Source organism: Otolemur garnettii, unplaced genomic scaffold (assembly GCF_000181295.1).
Source record: "Otolemur garnettii isolate 467f Iridium unplaced genomic scaffold, OtoGar3 scaffold00079, whole genome shotgun sequence".
NCBI classification, from domain to species: Eukaryota; Metazoa; Chordata; class Mammalia; order Primates; family Galagidae; genus Otolemur; species Otolemur garnettii.
This window is the reverse complement of record NW_003852474.1, coordinates 3,857,650-3,869,969: the sequence shown is the minus strand read 5'-3', so window position 1 is coordinate 3,869,969 and position 12,320 is coordinate 3,857,650.

The window sequence follows — 12,320 nt, the reverse complement described above, 5'->3', positions numbered from 1 at the left end:
GAGGTGGTGGGTTCAAACCCAGCCCCGGCCAAAAACTGCAAAAAAAAGAAAAAAAGATACATATTGACAGTAAACCTGGAAGAATGGACCAACGAGAGGCTCCAGAATGGGGGGAAATGTTTTGCTTCTCTGCCATAACTCATGAGACTGGAGTGGTGAGGATCAAATGCCTTTAATTTAGATAATACTCTGTCTAGTTTATAAAGAGCTACTTGGTGTGCAGTGAATAAAAAAAAATGCCCCAAATTAAACAGGTTCTAACATTATTCAGAGACATAGAATGGGAGTGAGTGAGCCAGCTGGAGTGAGAGAGAGAAAGAGAGAAAAGGGGGATATCTCATATTCCAAAAAGAAAGTATCGGAAGTATGAGATGCATAAAGCTAACAATAACTACCTGAAATGCAAGAATCAGCCTTGTGAGAAAAAGTCATTTTTAGAAGTGTTAGAAGTCAGGAGTTGGGGAGCATATTATTTGAGACAAAATAATTTAGAGAATTAAAAGATCTATCAGCAGGGTGGCACCTGTGGCTTAGTGAGTAGGGCACCAGCCCCATATACCGAAGGTAGCGGGTTCAAACCCAGCCTCAGCCAAACTGCAATAAAAAATAGCCTGGTATTGTGGTGGGTGCCTGTAGTCTTAGCTACTTGGGAGGCTGAGGCAAAAGAATTGCCTAAGCCAAAGAGCTGGAGGTTGCTGTGAGCTGTGATGGCATAGCACTCTACCGAGAGCAACAAAACGAGACTCTGTCTCTATAAAAAGAAAAATAAATAAATAAATAGATCTATCATAAAAAAACAGAAGTGAAAGTATCCTAATTTTTACCACTGTACCTAGACTGGCCATCTGGAGGTAGAGCATATGGTCCTCTTGCTGAATTTAGAGGATTGTTCCTATATTAATGAAGTATGAATCTTTTGTCATGCTTGGCCTCAATTGGCCAGGCTTTTCTTAGACTACACTTTTTGTAGCCTACCATTGTGATGTCTAGGCGATATCAATGTATCAAGCATGAAGCTGCATCATTCATCAAAACTTAAATATAGAGAATTGCTCAAAATCCATACTATTCATTGCAGTAGTGTGTGATGAAACATAGCAATCAAGTTCATGCTGGGAAATACACATTTGTAAACAGAGTAGAGTCTCCTCCACCAGGAATTCATATTTATTAGTGAATAATTACAAAATCATTGAACACCCCTAGAAATACAATGTGTGTGAACACAGTAGAAGTAATAAAAATTTTGAAACAAATGAATAACAACTTCTATCTACTGTTCTGCAAGAAATTGTTAGTATAAATTCAGAAAAGGACATATGATCTGTTTGCCACTGTACAACTGTGGCCTCAATTTAAGATGTATAGCATAAGCTAAATGTAGTATAAATCTCCTTCAAGAGTTACCCTTCCCTTGGGCTCTCTCTGCTGGGAATGAAGGAGTGGTAATTCCATGGTGTGATGTACAGCGGGGCTTGATCAGACCACCCCAGAGTTTGATGGAGGTATAAAGTACTTACTATGAAACCATCTTCCTAACGTTCTTAAAGATGTTGTCTCCCAAAAATATTAAATGAAAGGAAGAAGAGATGTATTGTTGGCTTCATTTTTGGCTTGTATTATACAAAGAAAGAGCCTCATGGACTTGGTAAATGGATACAGTGCCCTTGAAACTGTCCATCTCTCAGACCTGGAGCTGTTGAAAAATTTCTCAGTGTACCAGTGCTCCAGCAGGAAACAGGCAGCTTAAGGAGCATACCCATCAGATGCTTATGGAGGCCAGTTTGCAAAAGTATGGGCCCAGTTGAGAGAATAAGGGATGCTGAAATCCCTGAAACCAACAGGTGTGGCCAGCTAGCACCATGCTTAGGCCTTGAGGATCAGTGCGAGGAGGCAGTGCACTTAAAACTGGGGGAAGCTGACCTAAGGTATCTGAACAGGAGCCTTCAGATCAGATCGTAGTCACTGTCAGACCCTGCTATGCAAGGGTAGGGAGGGCAGGAAAAAGTACACTGGCTGCCCTCCTTTCATGCTCCAGACTCCAGCCTGTGCTTATTGGCCAAAGGCAAATTGTTATAATATTATCCCCCAGTGCCTTTCCATCCTCCTGCAATAACATCTAAAGATGTCTGTCAAGGTTCTACTTGAAGGAGTTTGTGCCAGCCTTTCTAACCACAGATCTTATAATCTACCCCTCTTGTCCACTGCCCTAAATCTTCATTTGACTTTCTTGCTATTTCTGGAAGAGGCCATACACTCTTCTGTCCAGGGGCCTCTGCTGAATCTGAAATAGAACTCTCCTCAAGCTAAACTTGATTGACTTCCTTTCTTCCTGATGGCAGCTCAGAGAAGCCACCTCCAACCCCAGACATAAATGCACCTGCCCTATTTACACACTACCGTGCTACCTGAGTTATTTCATTCTTGTCCTGAAATTACCTAATTTATCTGTTTACTTATTTTTTGACTTCCTTCCTTTATTTGAATATTAGCTCCCTGAAAGAAGAGACATTGCTTTTCATGTGAACTGATATTTCTTCAGAGTCTATAACTTGACTTGATAGAAGGCAGAAACTCAATAAATGTTTGTTGAATTAATAAATGTTTATATAACTCAATGAAAATGCATCTCGGCTAACTTATCTAACTTAGAAATGTCTATAAACATGCAAACCCAGATTATTTTAAAAATTTAGATACTATCTTTAAATTATAATTTTATTGAACTTATTTTATGTTCCAGATAAATGTGCTAGACTCTGAAGGGGTTATAAACATATATGATTTAGTTCTTTCACCTAACATATTTAAATTCAATGGATAAGTGAGCAATACGTAACAATAGTAATATCAGACAGAATATGCAAGCAGTAATAGAAATTATGAATTTGAGGGAAGTTTTAATTGAGGTAGATATTGAAGATGGCTAATGTTTTAACAAGTGGAACTAGGGGAGAAAAGGCATCAGAATACAAGGTGAGCTAAGATGAAATATAAGAAATAAGGAAGCATATTTTTTAAAATAATTAATAATACAGTTTTGCTGGACAATAACAATAGTATTACTGGGATGATTATCATATATTATAAGCTACATAATTTAATTTTGAAATAGTCCTATAAAATGCACATAAGTGCCACCTTATAGGTGAAAAAGATAAAGAATATATAGGTTAATTCACCCACCCAAATCCATATAATTGCTAAACTGCAGAACTAATGTGGAACAAATGATGTTTGAATCCAGAAGACTATTAAATTATAAACTGAAAAATACATTACAAAGTTACAGTAACAAAAAACAGTGTGGCATTGTCCTAACAGACACATACACAAATAAAACAAAGAAGACATATAAATAGCCAACAGGTACATGAGAAAGGTGCCACATCACTAATAATGAGGGCAATTCAAATCAAAACCCCAATGAGAAATCACCTTACTGCAGTTAATGACTATTAAAATAAAGAAGAAAGATAAGTAAGTGTTGGCAAGGATGTGAAGAAAAGAAACCCCTTACCCATTTTAGTGGGAACATAAATTAATACACTTTAGTATAGCCATTGTTCAAGCAGTATGGAGATTCCTCAAAAAAATTAAAAGTAGAACTATTATATGATACAGCAAATCTGCACTACTGGGTATTTATCCAAAGGAGATCAGGATGTTAAAGAGATATCTGCCCTCTCCACACTTATTGCAACATTATTTACAATAGCCATGGTATAGGATAACCTAAATGTCTATCAATGGATGCCTGGATAAATAAAGTATGGCATAAATATATAATATAAGCATATTACACCATGCAAAACAATGAAAGCTTGTCATGTATGACAACATGGATGAGCCAGAAGATATGTTAAGCGAAATGAGACAGGCAGAATTTATACTGCATGACCTCACTCATGTGTGGAATCCAAAGCTGATTCATAAAAGTTTCAGCTGAGACTGGAAAGGGTAAAGGGGAGAGGGGATTGGGAAGAGATTGGTTGATTGGTATATAGTTACTATTTTATAAGGAATAAGCTCTGGTGTCTTCTTGAAAGTAGGGTGACCATCATTTATAGTTTCTTTCTGTTTTTGATTTTAAGGCAATCTACTATTTCTATTATAATTTAATTTATTGACTTCAAGCGTGAAAGTTGTATAGCTTAAAATAATGGCACTTTTATATGCTGTCTCTGCCTCTTGATAGCTCACCTGTGCTCAAGTTCACACATCTATTCATTACAGAAATACTAACCAAATGGGGATTTGTCTATCTTCATAATTTTAAAAAATAAATTATTGTGCTTTCGAAAGCAAGACCTCTTCATTTTCTCCCATTGCTATTATTATGCTCGAATGTCACTTAGTTGCCCAAGTTGCCTTACTGCTTAGGTCTGTTAGGTTCACAGTAAGGATCCTGGGTAAGGATCTATCTTGGGTCACTAAGTTGGCTGTGAAGACTTCCGAGTCTTCTTCATATCAGAAAGTTGTACTGGCTGCAAGATTATACAGCAGCTATGCTGACAACTGCAGAAAGTATTTCATAAAGAAAAAAAAAACTCATCATTTTTTGCAAGCTGACTGTCTTTTGCTCAACCTATATTGTAAGCTTGCATTGTTCTCACGCTCAAATGATGAATGTATGTTGATGCCTTTTTCTCCTTGAGAAAATACATTTCCATCTGAGTTCTGTTTGTCACAAATGTTTAGACACACAGCTGTCTATCTGCAGTGGTACTGCATTCTTGTACATGGAAGAATGCATTCCAGTAAATGTTCTTTATAAGCCAATAGTACGGTCTGTTTCTTTGTTCCTGCCGTGAGTCCCTAGTCTTCTTAACTTTAAGGAATTGTTACTTCTACATATGACTAATGGAAAACAGCGGTCCAAACATGGCTTGTAAATCATAACCTAAGAAATACTGTCATTTTAATGCTCTAAAATTTGAACTATTCCTTCAGTAGTTGTCAAGGCAGGAAGAGTACTCCTAAAGGAATAATACTGGGCTGGGGGTTGGTATGGAGAAAAGGCACAGATGGTCTACAACAAAGGGTGAAGGGAAACGAGAGTACACGAATGCTTTTGTGCCCTAGTGCACCCTTTCAAAGAAGGAAAAAAGTCAACAAACCTATTACAAATTGGTTTGTAATGATGTTGTCCATCCCCTTTGCACCTTTTCCCCATGCCGTCACCTCTCCAGCTTTGCGTCTCCCATGCTCAGGTCTTGGTATACACACACCTAACACCCATTTAAGTTGTAGGTCTAAACTTGGATATCGATGATTCCAGGAAGCAATCTCCACTTTCCTAAAACTAGACTGTGCTGTGTTCTCTCTGTGTCCCTTAGCCTTTATTCACTACATTGTATTTGCTTGCGTAGTCTACTAGCTTCGGTGTTTTGAAATGACAGAAGCACTGTTGCTTTGTTCGCTGCAGTATTTTTATTAATCTAACATAATGCTTGACACACAGTACCCACTTGAGGGGGTTAGTAGCCAGAAATATAAGGCTGGAACTGAAAGCTGAGGTGTAACTGTGAAAGAACTTGCATGTGCCAGACTACAACTGATTTTGTCCAAGGGAAGCTTTTAAGAGGGATAATCCAGGGAAGATTTTGTCCGTGGAAGGAAAAGAAGGAAAGTAACATAGTGGGATAGAACTTGTTCAAAATGGCTGCAATGTCATGTCCAAAAGGCACTTATCCATTTTATTACTGTTTTCTCTATCATGTTGGCTAGCTTACATGTTGTTAAGTGTCTTTTATTCCTTCCTGTTAGTTGCAAGATTCCATGTACCGCCACTAAAGAAATACTCTCCTTTGCAAGATGTAACTAGTCATGAGGCTTGACATTAACATTAGAGTTTTCAAAGCTCTTCCACCTGAAGGTTTCATTTCATCAGTGACAGCTCTTGAGCATGCCCATTTGGAGGATGGAATAAGTGAGCCCCAGATAGCCCAGAGTCATGATATAGACAAAAGTTAGTGGAAGCAAACTCCGTTAGGGCACATGCATTATTAAAGTGGACTCTATGAAATGAATATTTTTATATGTAAAAAAGTTGAATATAGGCAATTTCATACCCTTCAACCTATTACATCTTGAAGTAATTAAGTGACAAGACAAGATACACATAATGAATGTCAAAATATAGTAGCAAATATAATACATGCTATGGGCAAATAATAGTTGCATCACCTCAGGTGAGCATGGAGAAGACTGAATCATCCATCTTGCCTCCATGACTGCATGACATCTTCTTCAGGTCACTTCTCCCATAGTGGTGCCAATCTTTCTTTAGTGTCCTGAGTCAGATGTATGTTTTCAGTTGAAGATGCTGCTATAACCACAAAGAGCTTATATATTAAGTCATACATTGAAATCCATGTCTTCCTACTCATACCCTCATCATAACTACCATAACCGCAAGGACTTTATATATTAAGTAATACATTGAAACCAACCAACATCTTCCTACTCATAACCTTCACCACATCCTTCGTCCCAGGGTTCCCACATTAGAAACTAGACTTCTCTGGGGTCACATGCTTTTCGTTTCCTATGTGAAATTCTAAACCAAGCCTAAATACCTTCAAAATAATTAGCATGCCAATTGCTTCTTTGAAAATGCCTATAGCTGTCATAATTTAAGCATGTATTACAGCAATCAGTAGTAAATACCTATTTTTTTAATTTTTTTTATTTTTAAAATTTTTTGTTGGGTGGTACCTGTGGCTCAAAGGAGTAGGGCGCCGGCCCCATATACCAGAGGTGGTGGGTTCAAACCAGGCCCTGACCAAAAACTGCAAAAAAAAAAGTTATAACATTTTTTTTATTAAATCATAACTGTGTAAATTCTTCATTGTAGTAAAAATGTGCAGAAAAAATGCACACATTATAACAGTGTAGCTCAAGAAATTTTCACAAAATTAGCAGACCCATGTAAATAATTCCTAGAGAAGAAAACAAAATATTAGCAGTGCCTGAGATTCACGCTCATGCCTATTCCCTATGACTGTCCTACCTCAGGAAATGACTGCCCTTACCTAGCACCATGGAGCTCTTTTGCATTATTTGAACTTTACACAAAGTGGACACTAGATTATGTACTTTCTGTACAGATTTTTGTTTGTTTGTTTTGCTTAGTATGCCTGGAAAACTTATTTCCAATATTATGTCCTACAGCAGTTAAAAAGTTTATTTTTACAAATTTAGAGCATGACACTGAATTCACATATTGGATTGTGTATAGTTTATGTCTCTTAGAAATCTTGCTGCTGTCAACATTCTCCTGCATGTCTTTGGGTGCATGTACAAAGCCTGACAATTAAGTTCACAAACTTTCCACCATGGACTTAGATTGGCAGCATTGTACTACCAATTCAGTAAGATATCAAAACTTTGTATATCAGTGTCTCACAGTTGCATTCAAGTCAACGTGTGGCAATGTCTTGCTGAATGGTGTTCGTTATTGTTATTGCATGTTTTTTTTTTTTTGTGCCATGAGGAGAATGTCAAAGCTGAAATTTAGAGCAATGAGCAAACAATCATAAATTTCTTGTTAAACTTGATAAGAGTAGAAGTGAAATGACTGAAATTGTCTAAGTTTATGGGGGTAATGCCATGAAGAAAATGGCAGTGTACAAATGGATTCAATGTATTTTGAGGGGATGGTGTCACTGATGAAGAATAAAGGGGTGGCCAGTAATAAGCAGAACTGATGAAAACATTGCAAAAATTCCTCAACTTGTGTGTCAAAATCATCAGCTGACTGTGATAAGCTTATCAGACCAAGTAAACACCCATAACAGAACAGTTAGAAAAATCTTAACTGAAAATCTTGGTCAACAACTTATGGCTCTTGCATCACAATCATGCACCAGCTCACATGACACCATCTGTGAGGGGATTTTTAGCCAGTGAACAAATCACTGCATTGGAACAACTTCCCTACTCACCTGCCCTTATGTCTTTTTTCTTTACTTGAAGATAAAGGAAATATTGAAAGGAGGATATTTTTTGATGACATTCAAGACATCAAGGGTAAAATAAGGACAACTTTGGTGGCCATAACAGAAAAAGAGTTCCAAAATTTCTTTGAAGGATGGGCTAGGCTCTTGCATGGCTTCCCAAGGATGGTATTTCAAAGGTGACCCTAGTGATATTCAGCCATATGTAGCACTTTTTACAGGAAGAGTTCATGAACTTAATTGTCAGGTCTTGTATATGCACATTTTTTAAAATTTACCCTCCTTATCATTTTTTAGCTTACAGATTAGTGGTAATAAGTACCCTTATGTTCCTTTTTATCTCTTTCTCCTCCCCCTTGTGTTTCCCAGCCTCTGGTAACCATTGATCTGGTCTCTATTTTCATGACATCCACCTTATTTTAGCTCCAGCATATGAATAAGAACACATAATATTTGTTTTTCTGTGCCTGTTGCTGCAAGTGACAGGATGAACACTATTCCATTGTGTAAATATAACACATTTTCTGTACTCATTCCTCTGCTGATGGACACTTAGGCCGATTCCATATTTTGGTTATTGTGACGAGTGCTGCATTAAATATGGGGCTGCAGATATCTCTTTGATACACTGATTTCCTTTCTTTGGGATACATACCCTGTAATAGGGTTCTGGATTATTTGGAAGTTCTATTTTTATTTTTTTTGAGGAGCCTCACACATTGGTCTCCAGAGAGGCTATACTAATTTTCATTCCCACCAATACTGCGCAGTGAGGGTTCCCTTTTCCCCACATCCTTGCCAGCATTTGCTATAGGCTTCCATTTTGTTATATGCCATCTTATTAATAACTGGGGTGAGATGGTGCTGTATTGTGATTTTGGATTTTGATTTGCATTACTCTGATCATGTTCAGCATTTTTCATATAGCTATTGATCATATATGACTTTTTTTTTAGAAATATCTCAAAATGATTTGCCCACTTTAAAATCAGATTATTTATTTATTTTACTTTTGAGCTATTTGAGTTATATCTAATAACCATATATATTCTGGTTATTAATCTCTTGTCAGATGGATTATTTGAAAATATTTAATACTATTCTGTGGGTTTTCTGTTCACTTTGTTATTGTTTCTTTTGCTGTGCAGAGGTTTTTTTTTTAATCTTGATATAATACCTGTTGTTCATTTTTGTTCTGGTTATCTCTGTTTTTGGGTTCTTACCCAAGAAATTTTTGCCCAGACCCATCCATGTCTTGGAGCATTTCTCCATTTTTTTTCTAGTAGTTTCATGGTTTCTGGCTTCATATTCCATATATTTACATTCTATTTGGTATATAACCAATATTGGTAAATGCACTTCTGTTTCCATAGATAATGTATTTATTTCCAAAGTATTTGAAATAACTCTTATTTGCCAGCAATAAGTATTACTCATCTTACTAATATTGGAATTCTGGTAAATAAATAAGACTAAAATGATATCCTATTGTGGTTTTAATTTGCCATTTATGAATGAGTTGGGGCAAATATATATATGTATGTGTGTGTGTTGGCCACTTTGATATCATCTTTTTAAATGCCTATTCAAGTATTTCCCCTTCTTAAAATAGTTATGTATCTTTTTCTTATCAATTGTGAGAATATTTTCAGGATATAAGTCCTTTCTTTCACATATATTATTGCTAATATTTTTAATCACTATAGTTTTTAACTATCTTTTGATAAATTTGTTAATTCTAATATATTCTAGTTTACAAACCCTTCCTTATGGCTAATAGGATGTGTGTCTTATCTAAGAAAACTCTGCCTATCCTCAAGATTTGGAACATATTCTCCTATGTTATTTTCTGGAAGTTTTATAGTTACTAACTTTCAAAGTCAAATCTGTGTTCACGTAGAGTTAATTTTTGCACTTAGCGTGCTGGGTCAAAATTAATTTTTCTCAAAGCAATATCAAGTTAATCTAGTAATATTTTTGAGAAGATTATCAAAGCTTTTCTCACTAGTCTACTGTGCCATTTTTGTTATAAAATTAGCCCATGACATATATAGTTATGGATATATTTCTAGACTCTGTAGACTATTCTTTCAGTTTCTTTGTATACCCTTAGTTAAAACCATATTGCCTTAATTTTTATTTGTTTGTATCTGGTAATGAAATCTGTGAAATCTCCTCCATGATTGCCTTGGCTATTCTTGGTCATGTACATTTCCCTATAAACATTACAATAGTTTCCCAAAAAACAAACTACTGTAAAATGCTTGCTAGGATTTTCATGTGCCTTATATTAAGCTAAGTGAATTGCAGAGAATTAACATCTTTATAATATTGACTCTTCAAACTACGTACAATAATTTGTCTCAATGTTGCATAGGATTTTTGCACCACAGTCTTGCCTATCTTTTGTACATTTCTTTTTTTATTATTAAGTCATAAAAGTGTACATCAATGCATTTATGGGGTAAATTGTGCTGATTTTATATACAATTTGGAATGCTCTGTACATTTCTTGTTAGACATTTCATATTTCTTAATGATTGTATTCTTTTAAAAATATTTTAAAGAATTGCTTACTCATACAGAGAAAGTCAATTGATTCTTTGTGCATTGGCTCTGTATCCAGAGACTTTACTAAGTTCACTTAATTAGACATACAGGCTGCAGACTTTTAAAATTTTTCTATATGCAAATACCATTTATAAATATTCATATATTTGTTTTATTTTCCCTAAATTATACATTTCTCTTGCCAACTTTAGTGGGTAGAACCTCCAACATAATGTTGAATAGATGTGGTTATTCTGTGCATTTCTGTCTCTTTCCTGATTTAATTTGGGGAAAGCTATTAATATTCTAAATTAAGTATAATGTTTGTTTTATAGATACCTCTTATCAAATAAAGGCTATTTTCTTCCTTTCTCAGATTACTAACATATTTTTGTTTTTTTTTTTAATTAAGTTGTAAATTTGTGATAAATGTTTTCCATTTACATTCCATTGTCTGTCTCTGTTTCCTGTCTCTCTCTCTCTCCCTTCCCCTGCCATTCCTCCCTCCCTCTTCTTCTCCCTCCCCTTAGCATCTATTGAAAGGATATTATAAATTATCTGATTTTTTAATATGATAGAATACATGGATGAATTTTTTTCAAAGTTAAATTAACATTGACATTCCTGGAATGGACCCACCTTGGTAGAGATATGGTTTTCGTTATTTATAAATCCTGGAATTAAGGTTTGGTTATTTCTAGGTTTTTTTTTTTTTTTCTGATGTTCTATTTCTAATATTTATTTAGGATTATTTCATCTATGTTAATTAAATTGAAATTGAAATTGTCATTGTATAATGTTCTAGAGAGGTTAAAGCAGATCATGGAGTGTGGAAGGGTTCTCCTTTCTTACTGCCTAAAAAATGATTCATGATATTTCTTTCTTAAATTTTGAAAAGAATTTATCAGTGAAGTCAATTGAGCTTATTGGTTATTTGGGGGGAGATTTTAAATTACTAATTTAACTTATTTATTAAATATGGGATATCCATATTTTCTATTTCTTTTTTTGTCAGTTTTGGTATGTTATGATTTTCTAGGAATAAGTTTTCTTAATACAGATTTTTTTGATAGCATTTCCCTATGATCATTTTAGTGCCCACCGGATAACTAATAAGAACTTCTTTTCATTCTTAAATTTGTAACTCATGCCTTCTCTTTCTCTTTTATTTTTTTTTAATAGTCTGGATATCATTTTGTCAACTGATTAGATTTCAAAGCATTCAGTATAGCTCTGTCAAGCATCTCATTTTGTATATTGTTTTAGAATTTAGTAATTTGTTCTCTTATTTTATTTTTCCTTTCATTTTCTTTGTATTAAATTTATTATTTAGTGCTTAATTTCTTGAGCTGGTTATTTGGATTACTTATTTTTGGTCTTTCTTCTTTCTAGCTTACATATTTAGTAATCCATATTTTCCTTGTAGGTATAGCATTATTTGCATCCTTTAAAGTTAATATGCTTCATTTTATTTTTAGTATATGTTATTCTGTTGAAAGTATTCCAAAATCTTATTCTGATTCTTTCTTACACCACTATGTTATTTAAAAGTTACCAAATATTTACAGAATTCTTTAAGTGCCTTTTTGATATTGAATTCTGGTTTAATTTTACTACTGTTAAGGAACATGCCCCCAAGTAATCTTTAGTTTTGTGTATTTGTATGAGTCTTACTTGTTTTGGACAATGTTATGGTCAACTTTTCGGAAGATTTCAAGTTCAATTGAAAAGAGAATGGACCCTGCAATTACTGTCGAGCCTTCTATGTATGTCAATTCTGTCCTTTGGGCTCGGCGCCTGTGGCTCAAG